Below are 26960 nucleotides of genomic sequence, written 5' to 3'. Positions count from 1 at the left end.
TGCGGATTCAAACCTGGTAGAGAGTGATAGATTTTTCTGGAAAGAAAATCAATAATGTGACTTCCTTCAGGAGGAGAGTAATGAGCTGTAGGTTCCACTTTGCTTAATTTGCAGCATGTGAAACATTCTAACATATTGGTCAAATGTGTTAACAAAAAGGCAATGGCGTTGTTTCAGTTGCCCATGTACTATTCGTAACATTTGAATTTAGATGTCTCTGGCAGCTGACCTATGTCACTGGCAGTAAATATAGGAATGAAGTGGAAATTCGCGTGATACTAATTATGTACAGGCCATGTTTTCATGGCTCTTTATGCTTGGTTTTTTTGGAGTTAGCTTACTAGAAAAATGTATCAAGAAGTGTCCTTCTAGGTGGTTTATTTGACTAGGAGAATAAGTACGAAACGAGCCATGAGCCTAATTCCTGAAGTAGATGATTTATTTTCCCTTTACATCCACATTCTTCTGTTTTAAACTTTAAAGTTTCTAGTCCCGCCTTCAGCAGTGCTGCTTTTCGTCCTCCTCATCTGTCTAGTCTGTCCACATATCGCTGGATACAAGGACGAATTTTTTGCTGTTCGCAAATTTAGTTGTACTTAATAAGTATGAATTATGAATGAGAATGGTACTGATCCCTCAAGTCAAATCCTTATGACTGTAATCACGCCCACACTTGTCATATCTTGACGTTTTGCACATGCGCAACCTGCCAGTCGCGTCCAAAATATTTCTTCCGGCAGCAAACGTATCATTTGAATAAAAGATCTTGATAAGAGGCACGGGAAGGAGTCGAACCGCAGTGGCTTGCACCAACAGGTGTACCGCTTCAATTAGACCTCGAACCACGTTTGTTTTATTGAGTGAAGATCGCTGTAGTCAGTAATTTGTTTGGTTGAAAATGGGTGGAGACAGACTAGTATAAAATGAGATTAGGGGCACCCCCGGCCCTCTGGAATGATCTGCTTAATAAATTACAGGACGTTGAAACAGTAGAAATCAAATCGCGTTATGTTTAGAGCCCGTGATTGGAGCTACAGAATAAAGTTAGCATTGTTAGTGTTGTAAAATTATTATCATTTGAAAGCTCCTTCGTGACTGTACGATTGCTGCATATAAAAGTGTTGTGTGGAGGCGTTGCAACATGGATAGCGACTTCCAAGTGTCTCTGCCCCTAATATAGAGACAGACAGAAAAGTTGGCTGCCTCACAGCCCCCCCCCCCTTTTCCATGTCTAAAGACAGACCACACACATACAAAAGGTCAACTCTTTTTTTGTTGTTTTTAATATTATTCAAATGTTATTGTTTCTATTTACACAGCGGCTATTAGGTCCTTTAGGTGCATTTATTTAAAAAGAACGAGATGATAATGCAAACGCCCTATAATACATTAAGGCGGATTTTACTTTGTTTGACATCTGAATTATGTTACTGTTAATTTTGGTATCGTTTGGTGATGGTGTTTTGTATCTCTTTACACTTGCATTTCATTTAAGAAAGAAATCTTTGGTATTCAGATCGATAAATACATTAGCATAGCCGGCCTGTAAGTGGAATTTAAGTACTACCGCCTGCAAGAAACAAATTGAAAGAGGCTTATAACAGAAACGTGTATGTATATAGGACCATCGAAATAACAACTCAGCCATTTTACAACTTTGTCCCTAAGTATAAGACTTTCAGATATTGTAGTCAGCTCAGTAATGCTGTACTAGAAGAACGAATTCAATTGTAATTCTTGTTCTTCTTCGGGAATTTTCCTTGCGTATATCTCCCTTGTTCAGAGAATATACATACGTATAATTAGTCCTAGCGGGTGTTCTGTAGGGATTTGATTTGGCGGGAATGATGGGAATGGGAAAATGCAAATGTTTAATCCGTTTCAGCGGGATTGGGAAAAGAGTGAATGATTTCCCGGTATTAAAACAAGAAAGAAATAACAGGAGTTAGGTTAGTAAGGTGACGTCACAGCGTAACTAACCTCTAAAAGTCTCCATTCTACTTAACTTCATAGCAGGTAAAAAAACACACACACACACACACACACACACACACACACACACACACACACACACACACACACACACACACAAAGGAAATTAAGTTAGTTCTGAAAACGTAATATTCTAGAGTAATAATATTCATTTTGAAATGATCAGAGGCTATATTGTATGAATATTCAAACATACATTTAGCCTAGGTATAAGCCGAGATCACATATAGATTGCTCATTCCTAAGTTAAAATCGGTTGCACTTTGAAGAGAACAACCGCCAGGATAGCACCCGTCCGCCGTAAACGAACACGAGATGGCAGTACAGTCGCTAATGCAGTTCAAATGGGAGTTATGACGTGACTCCTTGTGTAACTACTAGACGGGAGCATAGTAAACCTGACAAAATTTGTTACTGTCAAAACATATAACGCCGAGCAGTCTGGGTATATATGACGTAGGATATAAGGATAAATATTTTCATTGACTATATTTGACATACCGGTATGTTAGTAAGGCTTTCTTAATTGCATCTTTTTAATAACAATGAAACATCACAAAGGGATACAATTAGATCATTCACTACTTTATAGTGTTGCCTAAAAGGAACACTCCAGTTTTTCTTTTTTCTGTCTAATAGTCATATCGTTCATTTGATACATTTGCATAATGATTGTCGATTTTATATGGTACTGAGGTCATTAAAATTGTTTAAAATATCTTTTTAAGTGTCATTGTAATAATTTTTTTCCTAGAAGAAAGGAGCAAAATGCTTCTACTTCAGTCAAACGAAACCCCTCAGCTTCATTGAATGCCATAAATAGATTGTTTTACATGGATCGCCTCATTCTTTACCATAGGTGTCAATTGACTCCAATAACCGTATTTTGAGCAAGCGATCTTAGGCTAGTTATGTTGGCCACTCAGAACTACTTCACTGCAGGTTGTGATATGGATGGAAAGAACCACACACAACTTAGAAAATATTCATCTAGTTTTTTTCATAAAGTAAATATATTTTGTTTCATACTATATCGAATTTTACTTCTTTCCGTACTCCAAACCAGTACGGAAAATTGAACTTTTACGTTATACGTAGTTACTTTCCGGACTCCAGGTCTACCAACATACGTATACACAATGATAAACCTAGAAGACTTAATTATTAGCCTTTTCCTTGTTTTGTGGCATTATTTCCTGTTTCTATATTCATTTTACATTATGTGCATATGATATAATTTTTATTTTGCGCATTGTCATAAATCAAACGACGTCCCTCAAAATAATTAATAAATTCTAACTTTGGTATACTTTTTTGGATGGGTCTGTGTTATTGGATGTTATTCCTATAACCACAACTATGACTTCAACATTTAATATTTAAATTAATAAAGTAACATAGCACAAAACATATACTTCAAATCATTTTTATGAAAACACAGACATAGAAAAGTTTCAGTTCAGAGACATAGGGCCTACTACCCATAATATCAAGCAAATATTCATTATTGATCGGAGTGCCCTATATGTGCATTTGTACAAGCTTAAATGTTCCTAATTGAAGTCAATAAATTAAAGATACGTGTGGTATTTCTGTCAGTTCGCATTAACTTCCTTAACTAAACTAAATTAATATAAATTAATTATTTCCAGCTCGATTCAACGTTATTGGCCCCTGTCCTTGGTTGTTTGGCTAGTGAGCGAGCTGTGTGTTGCGTCATGAGAAAGAAATTTAACCACAAATGTGCACGGGAGGAAAAGAGGGAAGAGGAAGAATGAAAATAATATCTATGCTCGTAGCTGAGGGACACTCATGGCAAGAAAATATAAATTATCATAACATTGTTTAGTCACCAGACGTAGTGGTTAGTAACGGGACGTGTGGAAGAATAATGTGTTTTTAAGGCGGAGTGTACCGTTGTACATAAATATTTATTTCAACTTCGTTGCACTGTTTATTAAATATCTTGTATAATTTTCATTGTTACAATTACATTTACTGCATTTGATACTTCTTTCGAAGTCTCACATCCCTCTCTTAAACTTGCCGCCATGATTATTAGCAACAATTCTCTTCTGCTCGTCAACTGTTCAGTGACCGGAACTGTAGGCCCTGTAATGAGCGTATTGTCTGCCTACGTTCGGTGCATCTCCAACATAAAACAATTAACAAATATTAAATATTTTTATATAGTATGAAACAGAATATTGTACGAACTCCTTAAGAAAGCGTTTTAACGTACACGTCACGATATTCCGGACGAGCCATCCATCTCACTCCTACCGTAAAGACTCGCTTTCTTAAGGAGTTACGTAAATAACTATATTGTAACATTATTGAAAATGTCTCTGTTATAATAGTTGTGTTTAAATTTGTCTCAAAATATATCTCCAAAGATATTCTAAAATAACTTTTCCCCTTTAACTTTAAAGCTTTAGTAACAATGCTAATGAAGAAACAAGTTCTTGTCGCTTTGGTTAGGCTTATTATACACCGTTCAGTTCGACAAGAGCATTAGATGTATTGTGTGCAAGAGATCCTTGTAACAAACATTCCATTGCTCATAAATAGGGCCGTGACATCGGTATATTTGTATTAGTCTGAGGTCGATTGAAGGTGAACACACGACGCCGGACGTGTTTCAAGTACAGGCAACGGAAGCGAATCTGACACACGCCTAAGCAAGCACTTTCCGTGTTTTGTATACGATTATTGCGTATTATTAAATCAAGACAATACAATCATTGTATGTAAGGGTGAAAAAGATTCATACGATGTTTGACGAAAACGATGCAGTTTCTATAAGTAATGCCCAAACTCTTCTTGGTGACCCAATATTAAAAAAAAAAAAAAAAACAGTGTGGATATACTTAATCTAATTTTGGATTTATCCCCTCTACAACCGAATGTCTCGAAAAGACTGGTGTGAAATTGGTGTAGCAAATTTCGATAGTAAATAATCTCATCTCAAAGTGAATGATCTGCAAGATATATAGGCCTAAGAAAAAAGATATGTGCGAAAATGAACACAGTAATACAAAAAAGCCGCGGTTTTAATTAATTATGCAAAATTGCAAGAGTTTTGTCAGATGACAAGTTCGATTGTTATCAACTCGATGTAGAAATGGATGATGTGAAATATTTTACAATGTTTTATGTTTTGAAACTTTGAAAATGAAGTTGTTGTTTATTGCAGCAGGAACCGAAACCAGTCAAACAACATGCAAGAAAAGTAAGGTACGGAATAGATATGATAAATAAATTAATGTAACAGTTAAATATAGGGAAAGCAAAATTGTACGCCATACATGTTTTCGGCATTCTAAAACTTTAATGCAAAACACTAAATATAAAAAAAAATAAAAATAAATAAATAAAAATCTTTTCAGACTTAAGTTTTACTACATTTGTGACAATTTAAGTAGCCTATGATTTCCAACAATTATTCTCAACTTCACCAGCATTTTAAACCTTTACGATATTAATCCTTACATATAGTGATTGTATTATCTTGATTTTATAATACACAATAATCATATGCAAAACACGGAACATGCTTGCTAAGACGTGTGTCAAGTTCGCTTCCGCTGCCTGTACTTGAAACACATTCTGTCCGGCGCAGCGTCGTGTGTTCACCTTCAGTCGAACTCAAACTAATACAAATATACCGATGTCACGGCCCAACTTATAAACTGCGAAAATCTCTTAGGGAAAAACCGACGCAGATGAATTCCCAGTGCCCAACCCTAATGTTCGGTTGAAAACTGGATTTGCTTTCATCGGATGTGAATCATTAATGATATCAGCAAGCGAATAGTCAAGTTTCAGTGTCATGGAACAGCTCTAGTTGTCAGACATGTAATGTAAATAGACATAGGATCTGCTGTGCTTGTCTTCTTGTCAAGGTAGTCTCACACCTCTTGAATAATTCCTGAGACACGCGCCGCAGCTTCTCACGTGTAGTCTCTATTTCTTTCTAGAATTCCGTTTTAGAGATCCTGCTGTGTGCGAAATTTTGTTTCATAGACCTTGTCGGAAAAAATCACACGGGTTAGAACCCGAGGATATCTGTGGCCATAAATCACGCTTTATTATTCGGCCATGAAACACACTCATGGAATAACCGATTGTATTTGCTGTCGAATTGTCTTGTGAAATATACCCAATGATTTTCTTTTATGTCATTTAATTATAAAATGGCCTAAAGCCCTAAAATACAGTATACGTATGTTGTTCTGTTGTGTAATGAAATCATTTTATCCTTAAACCTGCAACAAGATCAGTAAGTCCGAGCCGGTATGGCATAGTTGCGCCCCGCGGTCAATTAGGAGGCCTAGGCATGGCAGAGTTGCGCCCCGAAGAAATCAGGTAGCAGAATGGATATGGCATAGTTGCGCCCCGATGAGCATAGTACACACGAAAGTGATTGTCATAAAATAAATAAATTACTTAAAAATATTCTAGTGGTAGCTGCACTGAAATCAGGTAGCATATGATCAATTTTGCTGTTTAAAATAACACTTTTTATCGATCACACACAATAAATGAACTGCATTTTTGTTTGTACACCACCGATATCTTAACCCTACGGTACAGGGTTTCGAAAATCGAAACTTAGAACCATTGTGAATTATTAACTCTTTACCCTTTTCACTAAACTTAACATTCATTTTAAATTATCCTCACTATACGCCACAGACGGTATGAAAATCACTAATAAAATGTCAAGATTGCTAAGGCCCCATATCCCAACGACTCACTCATTTGAATATGTCAGCTAATAAAGTACTGCCAACTTCATGGTATTCATTTTAACGGTAGGCTATCGATATCACTGCATAAACAGTAGAAAAACAGTTAATAAAGTACTGCCAACTTCATGGTGTTCATTTTAACGGTATCGATAATGAATATTAAATCGAATAAGAAATCAATAAGATTGGTTGATTACGAGCCTCGAGTTCCCGTAATGTCTTTCTCTCTGCCTATTGAATCGGGGCGCAACTATGCCATGCCCCTTTTCTCTACCTGATGGGAACGGGGCGCAACTATGCCCACAAAACAGGGACCCTTTTTTATCTGCTGCATCTTACTTGACTGTGGGGCGCAACCATGCCCTGCCCGTCCGAGCAAGGTGGCATATGCTAATGAAGACGTTTCTTTCTTTAATTTTAATTATACTAGCGTACTTTTATATTTTCACCATGTTTCATTCAACTTATTTCTTGATTTTCTTCACTATTTACTTTGTAAGCAACTTTAATAATTTTCTTCTTAAATGCTAGAGACCGAATGATTGGAATCGACTCCGAGCTTTTCATGGTTCTCACGAACCACAGTGCATAGTTTGACTTATATGATATCATATCAAGCATTTGGAACGAGCCCAGAAATTCTGACCCTTGTGTTCGGAAGTGGGTTTTAAAAGACACATAAGAAATGATCTTTAAAAAATGAAAATGATATATTCTTGTCGGCATGGGGGCTTTTTGCTGGCTCTAACACCGGCCATAACCTCTGCGACACGCTCGCTGCCTGCCCCTGCAGATAACAGGTTTAGGACGCGTCTAAATGTGCGTTCCACTTGTTTTATGACCAAACTTGGCAATTTCATGAAACCTTATATCGTTATAATATAATAAAACTACGAGGTTTATCACTACATGAAAACGAACGTTGACATTCAGTGGATAAACAGGTCTGCATCACATTTGGGTGGCCCTTGATAGGAGACTGATTTTCATGAGACACTCTTACTATACGAATTGTTAACACTGTTTTAACCTGAAAGGGGCTGGGGAGAAATTGTCATGATTTGCCCTTCATTTTAGCGAGAGTTTATTTCTAAAATGAATTCTTTGCTGCTTTTTGCCGAATATTAACAATTTTGCTTTCATAATTTTAAGTTAGCTCAGCCGGAATACCAGGTGATCGAAAGGTTGTGCTCATAGAATGATCGAAATATAATATTTGAATAGGAACTATAGTCTCCAAGATAATCCTCAGTCAGAATAAGCTCGTAATTTTAAGACTTACATTGCGGTTACACTGCGGATGTAACCATACTTTGCACCTTACTTTCTGCCACCATGTTTTGAACGAGAGATTTGCAACTTCTTGCAACAAGGTGTTTCAGAAATGTTAAAATATGTGCCACCTATCGTGCTTAGTGGAGGAATCAGATATTAAGAATAAAGCTCTCCTCCGGTGATCTCCGGTACTACCGTAGGTCGCAGAGAGAGCATACGGAGGGATTCGGAACTCGGAGCAAGCGACAATCGAAAGACGGAATTCTCAGGAACGACCGGCAGGTCGACCGAAAGACAAGACACGGTAGTTTTTTTTACTTGGTTATTTAACTATGCTGTATCAACTACGAGGTTATTCAGCGTCGATGGATTTGGTGATAGCGAGATGAGGCCGAAGATTCGCCGTAGATTGCATAACATTTGCCTTACGGTTGTGGAAAACCTCGGGAAAAACCCAACCAGGTAATCAGCCCAAACGAGAATCGAACCCGCGCCCGAGAGCGAGAGGGGGATATCTGACACATGGAAATTCTTTCATTCAGTGTAAAGTAGTAGAAGTTTGTCAAGGGGGTTATTATTAGAATTGTTTACAATTTACATTATCGGTATTTTAAATTTTGTGTGTAATAATAATAATAATAATAATAATATTATTATTATTATTATTATTATTATTATTATTATTATTACTACTACTACTACTACTACTACTACTGCTACTACTACTAGTAGTACTGTTAATATTATGATGATGATGATTATTATTATTATTATTATTATTACTTACTTTCAAATGGCTCTTAGAGGACCCAGAGGTTCATTGCCGCCCTCACATAAGCCACCAGCGGTCCCGATCCTGAGCAAGATTAATCCAGTCTCTGTCATAATATCCCACATCCTTCAAATCCATTTTAATATTATCTTTCCATCTACGTCTCGGCCTCCCCAAAAGTCTTTTTCCCTCCGGTCTCCCAAACTAACACTCTGTATGCATTTCTGGGTTCCCCCATACGTGCTGCATGCCCTGCCCATCTGAAACGTCTGGATTTAATGTTCCTAATTATGTCGGACTTCATAATCCTGTAACTTCATCCCTTTTAGTCCTTAATTATTTTCCTATTCACCTTATTCTCAAACACACTTAATCTCGCTTCCTCTCTCAAAGTGAGAGTACAATTTACACAACCTTACAGAACAACCGGTAATGTAACTGTTTTATGAATTCTAACTTGCAGTTTTTTTTATAGTAGTCTGGACGACAATAGCTTCTCAACCGACTAATAACAGGCATTTCCCACATTTATTTTGTGATCAATTTCCTCCCGAGTATCATTTATATTTTTGTTACTGTTGCTCCAAGATATTTGCATTTTTCCACCTTTTCAAAGGGCATATTTCTAGTTTTTATATTTCCATTTCGTACTGTGTTCTGGTCACGAGACATAATCTTATACATAGTCTTTTCGGGATTTACTTCCAAATCTATCTCTTTACTTGCTTCAAGTAAAATTTTCGTGTTTTCCCTAATAGTTTATGGCTGAAATAGGTGTCCAAGAGATCCGCGCAATGATGAAACCCTATTCACAATATAAAATATATTTAATTTTGAAAACTTTTTTTTATCGAAACTATTTACTACCACTGTAAACTATAACTTCACTTACTCAATACGTTTCATTGACACAATACTTCAAATAAAACAAAAAAATACACCCTCATTATTCCGTAGAATTATACTTATAAATTATATTAAGCTAAAATTACTAGTCTAAAATCCTCTTACAAGTTATTTTAAACTAATTTACAATTCAAACCAGGTTAAATAAATACAAGTCACCTTAAGTAATATAACGCACCTTTTGTAACATTTACACTTTATGCATTGAAAGTGTCTTATGCAATTGCCCATTTCAAAGTAAGAAATTACTTTTAAGGGGTTAGGTACAGCCTTCAGCAGTAATATTTTTGGAAATACTGAACATTTTTCCTCCATTACTGTATCTTGTACAATAACGAAAATTGATACGTGTAAAACACTGTCCTTCTGCTATATGAAAAAAAATATCTTATGATTAAAAAAAGTATATTTGTTTTTTGTTTTTTTTTTTCCCCAAAATTCAAAATGGTGGCAGTTCACTGTGTAGTGATGATGCGTTTCCCTCATAACTAATAAACTTCCTAACTTTTTCATGTTCTCTCTCTTTTATTTTATTGTTGAAACTCATGTTTACAATATCATGCTCTTTCAACTACAGTAGAACCCCGATTATCCGTCACCCTATTAACCGATTGGCGGATTATCCGACTGTCTATTTCTGGCTCTTTATTTTTTTCAGAAATAAATAACTTATATGAAGTACTGTAGGTACTACATATTAGTAGGTACTACATATGTTTTTGCTAGATAGCGTCATTACAAGCCTTATCGCTATACAGCATTGTCTACTGTGCGAATTGCCGTTCTATAATATAACTTGTATAATTATAAAATGTCTTCCACGGGTGTTAACAGAAAACGTGTTGTGCTAAGTATCGAAAAAAAATTGAAGTAATTGAAGGGTCATCTCGCATCAGAATACGAGATTGGAGTTACAACTGCGCGATTTAAAAGAATAAAGTGTAAAAAAGTATGTAAATCTACAAAGTGAGACCTCCTTTATTCCTATCTTTCCTGAGACAGTCAATACAAAGGGCTTTCTTGTTCCCTAAAAACCCGTAGTTGACAACCGGACTTAAATTAGTGAACTTCTGATCCACTAAATAGCGAGTTAAATACAAGACTATGGAGGAAATTACAAAATCTTTCATTGTACGGATTATCCGATTTTTTCAATCAACCGTTCAATCCAGCCCCTTCATTACAACGGATAATAGAGGTTCTACTGTACATTCCTTAATAAATAATATATATATATATATATATATATATATATATATATATATATATATATATATATTTTAATTTTGTGTTAGAAGAAAGTACTGTTATTTGGCCATTTTTAAAAACGAATTTATTTTTTATCGGACATTCTATTAGGCCTAAAGGTAGAGAAGTGATCTTGCATCATGTTGTAGATATGACATGTATGAATACACACAAAAAATGTCATCACAGAATGTAGGATAGTTTTTGAGTTATGTGGGAAACGCTTCATCATTTACCAGCGAACTGAATTTTGGAAAAAAAAAAAAAAAAAAAAAATGTAGGTAAATAATTTTTTAATCGTAAAAATATTTTTCTTCATATAGCAGAAGGACAGTGTTTTACACATAGTAATTTTCATTATTGTACAAGATACAGTAATGGAGAAAAAAAAAGTTATATATTTCCAAAATTTTATTGCTGTAAGCTGTACCTAACCCCTTAAAATGGCCAAATATGTAACATATTAATGGTAATTGCTTGTGCTGGATGCTTAATATAAGTGTAATAGATCTAAAAAGCGAGTTCTTTGTCATTTTATAGAGAAAATTTAGTGACCTCTAACGAGCTGATCGACTGTATTTTGAAAAGTGTCGGTCGGATGTGATAGAAGCTTCAAATGTAAACGGTAGAATGAACTTAAGAGCTTAATCTTCTTCATGATTTAGTTGTATATGTTCCTGTGCCTTCTCATATCTGAATATGACCACCGTTTGCCTACATAAAGTCACCAGTCATCCCTAATTTCGACCCCGCCCAGAAACCTTCTGTTGCTAATTTATCACAGCGCGCCAGGCAGGGCTGGGAAGATTGGGACTCGTCCATGAATGAGTGATGACAAAAAACTGGAGAAATGACGATTTAGCGGGACGCTATAGGTGACGGGTGGCGAGCGTCCCATGCAGCGAACCCGCCCGCCCGCCGGGCCCGGGATTGCCTTGCCATTCGGTCCCCCTGCCCTGTTACGCACCACCGCTCCCCTATTGTTCACAATCTCGTTTGTCATAAACTGTCCAAAAGATATTATTCCATATTTCTAAATAAATCGAAACCTATTGTTCATTGTCTCGTTTGTCAGGAACGTTGAAAGGTCTCTGAGGAGAACAGGGTGTGACTCTTCTTGCTTAATCTCTAACAAACTGTCCCAAAAAATGCGAACACCAAATATCTTTATAGCGCCAGACACATTGCCTCTATTACGATTATTTTGAGATAGATATCATAAGTCTATAATACGAATATCACTTCATAATGATTATACCAGTGCTGCCACACGAGATTGAGTGACTGGGCGTTTTTCTTTCATTAACATTTTAATTCTTAGAAAAAGAAACCGAAACATAATTTAGACATTTTATAATAATTTCTCTTTTATTGATGTTACCGGTGACATTGAATAAAAATTCAAGAACTTGTCTCAAATTAACGAGTTTCTGCATTTTAAATGTTTAGCTCTTAGCCTACCAGCTATTCCCAAACTTTCTTCTGAGCACACTTTAAGATTCTTTCGCGGCACACTTGATTTATGTTGTAAAACCAAAACGAATTATTTTAGATTGGTCAACAATTTCTGTGTAGCAGTTTGTCTATTATATTCGACTGAGTAACTTCACAGACATAAAATTAACATTCTTCGTTAACGTTGCACTTTTGGGCGAATATACAGGGTGTTTCCGGGCTAATGTTATAAACTTTCAGGAATGGTGGGGAAGGGCACATGTATCAATTTGAGATAAGGAACCCTGGTCCGGATATGACAGAGTCGAAAGTTAGCAAAAATAGTTGTGTGGAAATGGAATTGTAATTTGGCACCACGTGCCCTCCTTCCCTTAACTTTTGGAACAGTCGTGGAAAGATGGTATGGGTCGGATGTCTCCTACGTGGGTACTTGTCCCGATACAATCTGTGAGCTTGTCTACTGTTCCCATTGGCTCATCCGTATTCGAAAATCATGTCTGCATATTCCGCTCTCGTGTACTCCTCCATTTCACTAGGACTGATCGACTGGACACTGCAACTTGTACACATACACTGATGTCTACAGACGTGCATATGAGGACCGACTATGTCCGTTACACATTACGCCATTTGCATTGCTTTATTGTGGTTTCCTGTCCCTACCCCTCAGACAGCGCACTGAATGGAATACTATAAGTAGACAACGTAAACAATGTCAGATGAATACAGTATGTGTAAGATGTACAGATAAATACACATAAATAAGGTGTACATAGAAATAAAATTATTTCATTTCCACACAACTATATTTGCTTGTAACTTTCGACTCGGTCATTTCCGGACCAGGCTTCCTTATCTCAAATTGATACATGTGCCCTTCCCCATCATCCCTGAAAGTTTGTAACACTAGCCCGGAAACACCCTGTATTACTGCATATTACTGTGGAATTCGGGCCACCAAGTCACTCTGTTTAGTGTGCTCCTTGTATAATGGCAGTTGATTTAATAGATATATGTCAACATGTATGTCGAACTTGGAGTCAGATCACAAAGAGAAAAACACTAGAGGAGAGGGATTCTATCCGGTGCTGTAGGTTGAACTTCGGCGTAGCTCAGTGGTTAGAGCACTTGGTACGTAGAACCAAGTACCCGGGTTCGATCCCCGGCGCCGGAGCGAGTTTTTCTACTCTAATAATCATTGTTACCATAACAGACATATTCTGTAGGGCCACAAATTAATCTTTACGAAGATGGAGATAAGACAAACTCATGCTGCAGTTCAGGTTATTGCAGTTTTGCCAGAAAACGTCTAAGGAAGCCCTATGCAGGTATGATATCGCTGCTTGGATACTAACCATTTCTCTTCTTCGTAATTAATAACAATCATACTCGTGTCATTCTTCAGAGTCCGAATAGCCCGCTATTAATCCAGAAAGTTTAATAAAATTCTCACTATAGATATGCATTGTTATTAGGCCTATTGAATTTAATAGCTATGCTTATAATAACTTAAACATATCACTAGTTAGTTTGCCTTATTCTATACATTTCCACTGTTTTAAAGGAAGTAATTGAGGTTATCGAGATGTCGACTGAGAAATCTCTATGTATGTTGCTGTAGAATGTTTTTCAGAACAAGTTTAGTGTTCTACGACAGAAGAAGTTACCTTGACCCACTGATGACAGAAACGAAGGCAATATAGTGACCAAGTAATCCTAGTGGCCAGTGTATTTTATATACACAAAGAAATTTACATGGAATTGCCAAGCATGTAGGCCTTTCGTTATTTATGTGCTGCAGAATATATGTCACGTACCTATATTTTACATATAAATGTAGGATCTAATGATGATGATAAAAATCCATGACGCTACAGCCCTTTGAAGGACCAAGACCGACCAGCCGGCTGCTGGCCTCACGTTCACATGCCGAAGTAGAGGTGGACGATCTTCCAACCAGAATGGAGGTATCGTGTGGTTAGCACGATGATCTCCCCAGCCGTTATAACTAGTTTCCGAAACCGGATTTTCGCTACCTATCGTAGCTCCCCAAGTGCATCACGATGCTGGGTGAGCACCGGTCCCATACACTGGTCGAAATTTAATGAGAAAATATCTTCCCCCAGGAAGACTCGAACCAACGCACATTCCGTAACGCGAGTCCTAGGTACATGCCTTAGATCACGACGCCACGGCGCGGGACAATGATGATAGTAGTAGTAGTAATAATAATAATAATAATAATAATAATAATAATAATAATAATAATAATAATAGCAATTAATAGCACTAGAAATAATGACTGTAAAGTAGCATCATCCGTTCTCTTTACACATATTTAATACACGTATTGAATTGTCCGTGGAGGAGCGTTCTGTCTTCGTATTCTAAAGATCGAAAGTGCGATCCTGAATGCAAACTCTTCAGAATTTATCTTAGTAGTCTATGTATATTCCGGGATAATTTAAATCAAACCCAAATAACCTTTTAATTAATAGCTTATTATTCACCTAATTATCATATCATAGTGTCAGCTTCGATTATCCGTTGTATTTGGGCGTCACTAAATAGGACAGAAAATAAATGCGAATAAAGATGATAGGTCTATGTGAGGCATACCGTAAATATTTTGAACATAATATACAGTTTTTTATGGGGTCTCCGGCCACAGTTTTGAAACCACTTCTTGAAAATATTTACAAAGGCTAATAATAGTCGATTTAACGCTTCTGTGTGATCTAACAAACACATTGAGGACCGATGGCTGACTCTTTGTGCGAAATTCACACGGTGTCGGGGGGGCATAACTCTTTCTGTAGCGACTCTAATCGCTTTATATACGGTCGGTAATGATGTGGGTGACTCGGTGGAAATGGGCCCGCACTCGTGCCTGCCTGACTTCTTGGCTCGATTATGTGTTTAAGACCCCCGCGTCAGTGTCGAACCTCTCCGTGCAATAGTGAGCTTTGGGCGTGGGATCTGTCACCTCGTCTTCTCGGTCAAAGAGGTGGTAGTTCCTGGTTTGAGGAGTCTATTAATCGTTGGTAAAATGATATCACAGTAATAATAGCTTAGTTTTGGAGTTTTGGGATGCATTTTCTCTACAACATCTCCATCTTACGTCTAAGAGGAAGCCACGATTTCATTGATGTGGAACTATCGTCTAAATTGCTGGCTAGCTGCATTGCTGGCTCATTGATTGGCTGATTGATTCCCCGACTGAATATCTGGTTGGTTGGATGACTGTCTAGCTTACTGACAGTCTAAGGGCCGATTTCTCTCTTAGTTGATATTTTATTAAAGTTAAGTCCTTTGTTAAACAAGTTCCATTTCACCACGTCAATTTAAGGGGTTAGGTAGGCCTACAGCTTACAGCGGTAAAAGTTTTGGAAATGTTCAACTTTTTTTTTTCTCCATTACTATATCTTGTACAATAATGAAAAATATTTTTTTCATAAAGCAGAAGGACAGTGTTTTACACATACTAATTTTCATTATTGTACAAGATACAGGAATGGAGGAAACAAATGTTGAATATTTCCAAAATTTTACTGCAGCAAGCTGTATCTAACCCCTTAAGGGAATATTAACTAAGCAAAACTTACTACTATAGTTGTATCAACAAAACACATTCTGGTATACTTGATACTTTTAAATATATGCTGAATATGTAATGTTGATTTTCAAGAGACCTGAACAAATGGAAATAATAATTAAAAAAAAAAAGCGAGAAGTTGTTCGTAAATTTTAACAGGCATAGATACCCTATAATCTTGCGTTATTATAACTAATTTATTCTAGTTTTGCAATAATTTATAACGTGGCGATGATTCATTGTTATAATTGTGTAATAATTTTATAACCTGAGATCATGATTCATTTTTGGAAATATTTTGCTAATTATATTCAATAAAATATGTTCGTTATTACATAAATCTAAAATAAAATACTTTCACACTCTGAACATTTCCCATTAATAATTTAATAAATTTTGCTGGAAAGCAGTGTAGTCTACATAATTATTGTTAGACCTAATACACTGAAAAATAGAACTGTTTTAGATTTGAGGTTTTAGGCTTTCACGGTGACTATATTCAGAATTAGGCCTTTGTATATCTCACCGTGTCCTGGAACTTGACATTTCCAATGTTTCGTCTACTTTGTTGGGCTCGTTACGCGAGGCTAATCCAGACGACTGAGCTAAAGCTAACTGTACAACGATTGGTGAAATAATACGCGACGGATAAAGAACAAAAATGCCAAAAATTATATATAATGTTGGAAATCCTCAGACGGCGAATAAATTCCTTAAATGAACGGTTGTGAATTTGAATGATTTCCCACTAGATCCACACGCAACGTCAGCCTTAGCTCCCACTGCATTACTATCAAAAGACATTCTCAGTGATGTGGAGAAAGTCACTGAAGATGTCCCAGAGGAAACAGCGGGAGACATCAGACAAGAAACGGTTAGGATTTTGAAAACTTCTAAACAATGAAAAACCAAAAGCTCAATCGTCTGGGTTAGCCTGGCGTAACGAGCCCAACAGAGTAGGCGACCTCTCTGGTCTTAGCTATCTGCCCTGATGATGGAACCTGTAGTATGTAGTTACGAAACGTTGGAAATGTCAACTTCCAGAACATGTGGGATACTTAAAAGCTTAATTCTGAACTATTGAAGAACTTGTATTCAATATTTACCAAGAATACAATATACCGGTGTTCAATAACATTGCAAACATAGCCTGCTCAGTGCTATCCGTCTCGAATTCCAGATTTACTTCTATTTGCTGTAAAATTCCCAGGGTTGATTCTATGTCCAGGCGGAAAGGTAATAGGACAAAATCTTTATCGTCCAGTTAGGAAAAGAAGCCATTTCGTTCCTGGATACGTTTTGGTTTCTTTCTCCTGGGACAGTCATCGTAATCCTCTCTTTCACCACCTATAATACATCGCATTGGAATTCTTTCTACTCGCCATTTTAGCTAGACATAAATTACTGACGGGTTAAAATCGGGTCCTTAATTTTAAGTGTCCATTAGCGCACGGTAAAATGCGAGATAAGCGAAGTGTTACTTTAATCAAGATTTAATGGATACTTAAATTTAAGTACGGTAGATGAAATCGACCCAGAGTTGCTTGCCGACTGACTGCCTGGATGGCTGGTTGACTCGCTTATTGGATATTTGGCTGACTGGTTTATATGTTGATTGGTAGGTTATTTATTGATTTGCTGACTCACTGGTTAGTAGTTTGACTGTCTTCTCTATTTTCAGACAGTTTGATTCAGAAAGTGACTGATTACTTGATTGAATGATTTTACAGACTCATTGTATATATATCAGCCTTACCTTGACTCTCGTTTAAAACATAACAGTAAACGATTTTTGCAGCATTCCCTTCCGTAAAAAATTACAATTGAAATATTAGCCCTCTTAACTCATAGCTCGCCGCGTCTGCAGCTCAGCGCTAGCGCACTAGTCTTCTACCTGGGCAGTCAGGCTTTCTTCCCCAGCCTGAGCGTAATGGAAATTATGGAGGGCAAAGCAGGCGTTGGAGATAGTTTTTCTCGGAGTACTACCGTTTCTCTTCTTTCCATTAACACTCCTCACCTTTTCATTTTTTTAAATCTACTATCAGGAATAGTTATAAATATACTGGGATAAAGTCTTCGAGGATAAGTACGGGTCTTCGATGCTGATATAGGATTTAAGGGCCTTGGGGCTTATCAGGTACTCGTTTGGGGATGGACCCTGACTCTGTCAGGGCTGAGACAGAATGACCCGTCTGTCAACATCGGATTCACGAGTTTCACTCGGACCCCTATGGGACCGGAACAATCTTGGCATATTGAGCTCACAGTGGGTAATTGTAAGCCTAAGTATAAGGGTGCATCTCGAATCCTGTCCTCGAGAAGCTAGCTAGCCAACTCATAGTCTCTCTGTTGCTTACTTCGACGGCCGAAATCCATGCTTATTGCTCGTAATCATTTACTTATTCTTGTTATTTTATACTCCCATTAATTAATTACTCTCACTCACTCACTCACTCACTCACTCACTCACTCACTCACTCACTCACTCACTCACTCACTCACTCACTCACTCACTCACTCACTCACTCACTCTCACTCACTCACTCACTCACTCTCTCACTCACTCACCCACCCACCCACCCACCCACTCACTCACCGTATTTACCAATAACTTAGTGCCTCTCTTCTACACCAATCTCATATACCCATCCTCGACTCTACTGTCAGATTTAAACATCACGAAGGACAGTCTGAGGAAGTGAACAACGAGAAGTGGATTTATGAACCTACGTTGGGTTACTGTGTTGCGAAATACAAGCTAACCGAGGTACAGGTGTTCGGAATGATGGTGGGAGCACGCGGCATTATACCACGCTATTTTGTGGAAATTTGGAAAAACTCGGATTATACATTAACAAAATTAAAAGCGTTGTTATCATTGTAATTAGGTGGTTCTTGCATATTTTAAATAATCAGTTATATAATAATTTTAGAGGTAACATTTAATATTATTTTGATCTCTAATTTCATATTAATTTAGTTTTTTTTCAACAATTAAATTGTAAGTTATTGTTCCCATTATTATTGTATTTTTGTTTACCTTGTCTTTTTCGGCAACCTGTAAATTCAATAAGTTGTTTCATAATAAACTATAAGTTGATGAAAATTGTGGGGTATTTAACAAAAACGTCAGTTGTCCAAAATCTGGTAATTTTAGTTAAAGCGGTCATCTGATGCTCCTCTGGGACATGCATGAACACATGTATTCAGTTCTTTAAAAACGTCAGTAGTCCACAATATTTCTTGTAAGAATGTCAGTTGTCCAGGTTTCATTGATGTACACAATGTTGGCAGCACCATCGCACCAGAGTAACAGCTGCATTCGCTAGTGCGTTTTGTTGCATTTTGCATTCTGCATGGTGAATTTGGAACTTTTCAAGTAAAAATGTCATTTTCCCAAAGGATTTTTTGCTCCCATTATCAAAATATCATGCGTTATGTGTAAACAACATACTGCAGATTATCCAGGAACTAAGAAATATGTTCATACAAATTACCAACGCCAAATGCCGTTTATTGTTGATGCTGTGAAATTTTTTCAAATTCCAACAAAGATATGATTTTGGACAACTGACTTTTTGCTAAGCACCCTCAGTTGTGTTGAAAGAAAATGGAAATTTTCCAGAAAGAACTTAACAGACAATCAATGGTTACGAACTGTCTCTGTATTAAACCGTTCCTTGCCACTGTTGAGAGTGCATTAAACATTTTAGGGTTAAAAATGAGAAGTATTCTGATATAGGTCACTCTTGTGCTTATTGCGTAATCTCGCGTCTCATTGTCCCAAATGCGTGCCTCGACAAGTGCGTGTTGGCGTGTGCGTTGTGGGGCTTTGGGGAAACTTTGTAAACTCTTATGAACAGCGTTTTCTCTCTCACTGCAGGGATTATAATACCTCCTCCATTAGCGATGTTAAATTGCGTAGAGACAACTTTTTTGTCACTTTCATCCCGTTACCACAGTATATCTATTTCCTACACGTGTGTCGTGAGGATAAAGCGGTGGCGTTACGTGTGATCACAAAATAAATTAGATGAAACATTATTTGGGGTATAATTTAGGCTTTAAATACATCGTCGCCTTCATCTGTCCCTGCCCTTCATATGGAATGCAGGAGCAATAAACGAGTTCGAAATAGCGGAACACTTCAAGAGAGGCGTAAGAGACGGTGATGTGTTCTACAAGACGGGCCTATGAGACCGCTTCCTAATTGAGATTTAAGGCTGCCAACTTAACTGTATACGAAACAGTGAAATCCATGTGTACCTTTGATCATAAAAGTTATATTTATTAGGTAAGTTACAACCACCACCACCACCACCACCACCACCACCACCACCACCACCACCATTACTACTACTACAGTCTAGTATATACAGTCACGAAGCTTGAGTTGTGAGGGTGCTAGGAACAATAGACTGTGCTGGTATTATTTCGAATTGTCTGTAATGATGCGATATTAGCGATCCTAGTGGTTAGCAACTATCTATGGATGCATATTTACTACGTATTGAGCTTCGTGACTATATACTAGACTGTGTTTATACCGTAAGGGCGAAACCTAAGCAGTTCCCCCCCCCCAAATACTTTTTATTTAGTTCATTTTACGATGCTTTATCAACTGCTGTGGTTATCTAGCATCTGAGTGAAATGAAGCTGATAATGAGTCCAGAGTCCAGCGCCGAAAGCTATCCAGCAATTGCTTTTAATGGGTTGAGGGAAAATCTCAGAAAAAATCTCAAGATTTTAGCCTGGGCCCACTCGTTTCACGGTCAGACGTGCTAACCCTTACTCCACAGCAGTGGACTCCTTATTACTTCCAATGCTATTATATGATAGGTAGTAATTTTCTAGTTATCAGATTGAATTTTCTTTTGCTGCCAACTTTGTTTCGAATTCCGGTACTGACAACTGACATTTACTGACAGCATCGTTTGCCTTTGAAAATGCTGCCAATAATCATGAAACGTAAATTACCAGCAAGTGTTAGGGCTAGTTGAAATTTGAACGTAATGAGTAATAATAGTAAATAATAATACAGGAACATTTTATTCATAAATAAGCAGTGTAGACTACATTTTAAAGTGGTGTTCGGTTTTCGGAGTTCCTACTAATAATTTCTTCTTCTTCAAGTCCCGTATGCATTTTAAGCGTCAGAGTAGCCTTGTTCTATCCGTTTATCTCATTCTGATCTATCTGTACACAATCTCTTCATATCCACCATTGTTTTCCCAGGCTTCTGTCCAATTCCTTTAATCCTAAATCATTTCATGTGGTAAAAAAATACATTTTTAGGTTAGGTCTGTTGAATCATAAATTGTTTAGTCAAATCAATGAATTTCATGTCGCCGCACAAAAAAATTCTGCAGGTCTGCACTATGCAAGTGACAACATTTTGCTGTACAGGGTATTAAAAAAAGTGTCCAATATTTTAGGAGATGATAGTACGCATCAAAACAATAAAAAAAATGTCTAATAAACATGGGTCCTACAACACATACTTTCTGAGATCTGAACACTTGTTCATAGGAGGTGCTCAATGTGACGTCCATTCATGGCAGTGCATTTCTCTGCCCTACACTATAGCAGCTACCAAATAATCATACCGTAGTTGACACCCCTGGTATGGAGTACTAATACGTCGCAAGGAAAACTGAAAAGTGGTGTTGTGAATTTTCGTAATCAGCATGTGTGGGCTGATGAAAATTCCCATGCACTTGAACAAACAAGGCATCAGCACCGATTCTCAATCAACGTAGATGGGCAGGCGTTCTTGGCGATAGATTAAGGGCCTTACGTGTTACCACAGAGATTAACTGGGGCTCGTTATCAGGATTTTCTAATTAATGTATTGCCTACCTTGCTGGAGCTTGTGCCATGTCAGCAAAGTCTACAGCTGTGGTTCATGCATGATGACACACCAGCACATTTTTCCGCAATGAGCGTGAACACCTGATGCTGACATTTCAGGACCGCTGGATTGATTGGGGAGGCCCCACATCTTGGCCTGCTCGTTCCTCAAATCTAAATCCCCTAGACTTTTGGTCATCAAGAACAACCAGGTCAATTTCAAATAGTGCCTGATTCCTTACGCCGAAGGGCAGAGGAATGCATTGCCATGAATGGACGTCACATTGAGCATCTCCAATGAACAAGTGTTCAGATCTCAGAAAGTATGTGTTGTAGGACCCATGTTTATTAGACATTTTTTTCTTGTTTTGATGCATGCTAGCACCTCCTAAAATATTGGATACTTTTTTCTTAACATCCTGTATATCTCTACGCGCTACATGCTGGTTCGGTCATAACTCAGTAAAGCTTCATTCCGCGCACATAATGGACTTGGTTGTAAAAGAACATGCTTGCGTCAGGCCATAGCAACTATGCCGAATGGCGGTATAGCGAAGCTTTATTCGATCTATATTTATTTAGCCCTAAGAATTTATTTCGTTTATGGACATCTGTGCGTCTTTAAGTGTTTATTGCCTTCGACTTATTGTCGTAAGAGGTAACCTGACATATTTAATTCAAATACATACATCGTAAATAACTATTCGATATAATTAATAGCCTAACATCTCATGCAGTATAAACTAATAAAACTTTATTAGCTTTATTTTTGTCCTTATGCATCACATGATTCCTCTTTCAATTAAATTCTATTTTAGTTACACAGTCACTTGATTTCTTGCTGTTACTCAAGCCAGCCGCTCTCGCATATCGATTACTGCACCAACACAGTAATTCAAAGGAGTGTTATTACATCATAAATTGGAATTGTACTATCATGTTTTAAACTTTATGATCTTCCCTACAATTTTATTGAAGGTGCTTTGAATAATTGAAAATGATAATCACTGTCAGATTTTGTGATTCTGGTAATGGTTTGCATGGAACATGATATTCTTTCTCACATATTCACTTTACTGAAGACTATGAAGAGTCATTCAGTTTGAAATTCAAATTCTGTTTTCTCTGTATGTCTAGAATGTGCCTGAGAAAAAAGTAATCCCAGCAAATTATACTTTGCAGCTCTTTAATTAAGCATTGTTATGGTTAGTTTTTTTTTTTTATTTTTAGTGTTTAGTTTCTCTAGGTCACGGTTTTTAGAATCAATAACACGAAATTTCACAGTTTCTTTGATTTCTAGGCATCCCAACGCAATTGAATTCTAATTAAATTAGGACTACTATTTAAAAATAACATTGATTTATTATAGTACCATCACTACGCCTACGACTCATACGAGTATTTAATGTGATGAAGTACACTAAATAGTCTGTAGCATTTGGTACCATCTATTACGTATGTTTAAAACTTTCGCTGTGGTCGTCGTGATGCGCAATTTTCGGGCTTATGCACTGTGTTACAGGTACAGAGACATCACTGTTTCGGATTTACGTATCGATTCCATTATAAGGAAAGGCAAGAAATCGATTGCTTTATGTAGCTATTGGATCCGTTACAAAGAGCTATTCTCTTGTGCCCTTCTCTTATCTACTTACAGATCGCCTATACCAAGCCTGCACAAACGGCTCTCATCGAGCGCAGCCGCTCCTTCGGAGCGGGAGAGTCGTGTAACGTCGGAATGACGTAGGCCTGCTATAGGTAGAAGATAGTCCACACAGCTATCTGGTGTAGTGTGTATAATCAGTAGTTATTTCACTTTGTCCATCTACTGCTACTTAGCGGAGGAATCTAAAAGCAAATTATTTCAATATGGCATGGGAAAATACTTTTTCACAGGAGCTGGAGTCAGTACTCAGTGCCTTATCGGCCACGAAAGTTTGAAAGAAAGAGGAAAACATAATATAATGCGTCATTACTAGTCCACACATAGAGACACGATGGTTTTGTTGGTGAAGGTCGCAGTAAAAAAGGTTCAGGAGTTGAAAGTTGCATTATTACATGAGGTAGGGTACGTTAGAATTTATTAATCTTCAACAATTTAAATATCTCTCTTCAGGGGAAAGGCCAGCTCATTGTTGATATGTTGATTTCAGTCGTAAACTTACACTTTTCGTAAATCAGTTTCGGGAAGGTAATATGGCTCACTTTCCAACGATAGAAACTGCTCGTGATGAAGCCATATTAAACGGTTATGTGCGAATATTAATTGAAATTCAGAATAAATTTAATTCTAGTTTCCAAGATCTTGTCTTAATTGGAAAAAAGTTTAAAGTTATAATAAATTCCTTCTAACACCAGTTGAAACAGTGTCATACGATTTACAGCTTGAGCTTATTGATCTTCAGTGTGACCTAAGGGCTAAAGACCGTTTGGATAATACTACTAGCCTGGTTGAGTTTTAAAAGACTAAATATCAGCAATAATATCCATGACTACACAGGCTGGCTGTGAAAACGATTGCTATGTTTGGCTCAACATTTATATTTGTGAACAACTGTTTTCTATAATCAACTTTAATAAAGGCATGCGTCGGACCTCTGTAACTGATGTTTCATTACGATAAGTACTGTTTCTTTCAGCTGCGAACAGCATAAAATTCCGTTTTTATGTACTGATAAATAAAAATATAATAAAATGATATTGTATATTTAAGTAGCTTTAGAGTTTCTGTTATTTCTGTAAAATAAATACTTCTTTATTAATTAATAATAGTCCAGGATAGTTTTGTAAACACTGAACGGGAATCCATTTCATAAACACTCGTACTAGTACTTTCTTTTGTGTACATTTTGTATGAGATCACCCCTTCTTCCAATTCATCCTTATACATAGCGTAACCAATATCTGCATTCCGCTCGCGGGCTGTGAGCCGACTCGGAGAGCGCAAACCTTGTGCAGGCCTGGCCTATACGATTCAGTTTTATTGTGGGACACGGTTTTCTTATAAATAATTGTATGATATGGTGTCATTATTGGAGTCCGAATTTTTATGTAGGCCCTAATTATATATTTTTTCCTGTGTGTGTATATATGTCTGAAAACTTAAAAAGTTCGCGAATTAGGGTACTAAGATCATTATAATTAATTTTAATACTGCAGTACATATTATCTTGCATGTTAATACATATCACAAAGTAATTACATAATTTTATATAAAATTAACGTCCATGCCAAATTGAACGTTTTGTAAAGGAAATTATCAGCCTTAGGCCTACAGCGTAAACTAAAACGAAATTATGAAAATATTTATACAATTTTAAACCCAGTGTTGTCAGTGCGTAAGGGAGTACATATTTTAGCATTCAGCATAGGCAGTCACTCAGGTATAACCAGATATTTCCCTGCTAATCCTACCGTGTTGCAGTTTGTTCTAAAAAAACCCTACATGATTGACAGGTCTCGCTACTTAAGGACTTCATGCCACTTTACCGCCTAGCCAGATCCTCAGCGGAGAAACGCGGAAAACTTTGCTGTCGGCCACATTCATTTGTTTTATAATGCACCAAGAACGTCATGCGATCGTTACGATGTATAATAACATACTGTCCGATTTTCGATGGAACTTAACTCCTGAAAATATGGAGAAATATCTTGTGGCACATTGTGTTTCATGCCTTGATTAACTTTCAAATCCCACCATAACTATATCGTGACATATACGAGGGTTGTAAATAAAGTAGTGGCAACATAGACAGTACAAACATATTATTGAACTTATGTGGAAAATGCATTTACATCCTTCAATATAATCATCAGGGTGTTCCTATATTTTTTGCCAAATCCGTGGTAACCGTTGAATGCCGTTAGCGAGATAGTTTCTATTGATCTCTCTGATGGACTGCCCTACTGCATGAAACACTGATGCAGTATCTGGAAACCTCTTGTCTCTAAGTGGTTCTTTCAACCGTGGAAATAAGTCATAGTCACAAAGACTCATGTCAGAAGAATACGGAGGATGTTCCAATACTTCCCAATCTGATATCTGTAGCAATTCAGCCACTGCTCCTGCGACATGACAACGAGCATTATCATGCAAGATGAAAGGTGGATTGTCTCTCAGAAATGTGGACGTTTGTGCCGCATAGCTGGAAAATGTTGGTAGTACGCTGCATTGACATTTTGGTCTTGAGCTACTGTATGGATAATGATAACACCTTCACTATCGTATGCCACAATCAGCATGACTTTCACCCTAGATGGTTCTTATCGCACTTTTTTTGGACGTGGTGATCCTTTGTGGTGCCATTCATTAGACTAACGCTTTAGTCCAGGCTCGTATGCCCGTGCCCACGTTTCGTCAATGGCAACAGTACGTTGCAGGAATACGTCCCTTTGTTGTGGTATCTCTGTAGGTGGAGTTGAGCTGTTACGTATCGGTGCTACTTACGTGCTTCTGTCAGTTTATGAGGAACTCAGAGTGCTGCAGTTTTTCTCATGTGGAGGTTTTTCTTCAGGATGTGCCACACAGTTTGATGACTGAAACCAACCTCGATGGATAATTCTCATACAGTCCAGCGACGTTCAACAGCAAGGGAACCTCGCACTAACTCCATTAGTTCGTCACAAATGGACAGGCACCTGTGCGAGCCACATGTGCCGTCTCATTCCGATCCGTACGATATGCAGAGATCCATCTTGCAACCGTCCGATACGATAATGCATCGTTGCAACAAGCTTCAAGTAACCCTTGATGATATTGGCGTGCATTTCTACCACGGGATACCTCGATTTTTATCCATGATCGCTGCTCAAGTTTAACATGCTTTAGAGCAGTTAAAATAGTGCTCTACATTTAACCACGCACAATAACATCTGTTGTCATAGCAACCGATTTTACCATTTAATACATTGACAGTATCTCCATCTACGGTCACCAATTGTCTCGTATCGCATGCGAATGCGCTTTACCCATTTCCGGCAGTGTTGCCAGTACCGTCATTTCCCATAACTATGGTCCTGGAACAACTATGGCCCACGATACAACTATTCAAAGAACATTGTAGAAGTAACATAGACCGTTCGTAGATAGCTGGAGTGATTTGACTTCAAACTG

At 37.4% G+C, this 26960-nt stretch overlaps 1 protein-coding gene and 1 non-coding gene across 4 annotated transcripts in view; both read left to right on the top strand.

The window, feature by feature from the left end:
- LOC138696603 (RNA/RNP complex-1-interacting phosphatase) overlaps positions 1 to 26960 on the top strand; it is a 364465-nt gene that overhangs the window by 254664 nt on the left and 82841 nt on the right. The gene's annotated exons all lie outside the window — the stretch shown is intronic.
- On the top strand, positions 13504 to 13576 carry TRNAT-CGU (transfer RNA threonine (anticodon CGU)). Its single transcript has one exon. It is a non-coding gene; the product is annotated as a tRNA-Thr (tRNA).

This window comes from Periplaneta americana, chromosome 3 (assembly GCF_040183065.1).
Source record: "Periplaneta americana isolate PAMFEO1 chromosome 3, P.americana_PAMFEO1_priV1, whole genome shotgun sequence".
Taxonomy (NCBI): Eukaryota; Metazoa; Arthropoda; class Insecta; order Blattodea; family Blattidae; genus Periplaneta; species Periplaneta americana.
Note: the sequence above shows the minus strand (reverse complement) of the source record. Positions and strands in the feature narration are given on the sequence as shown.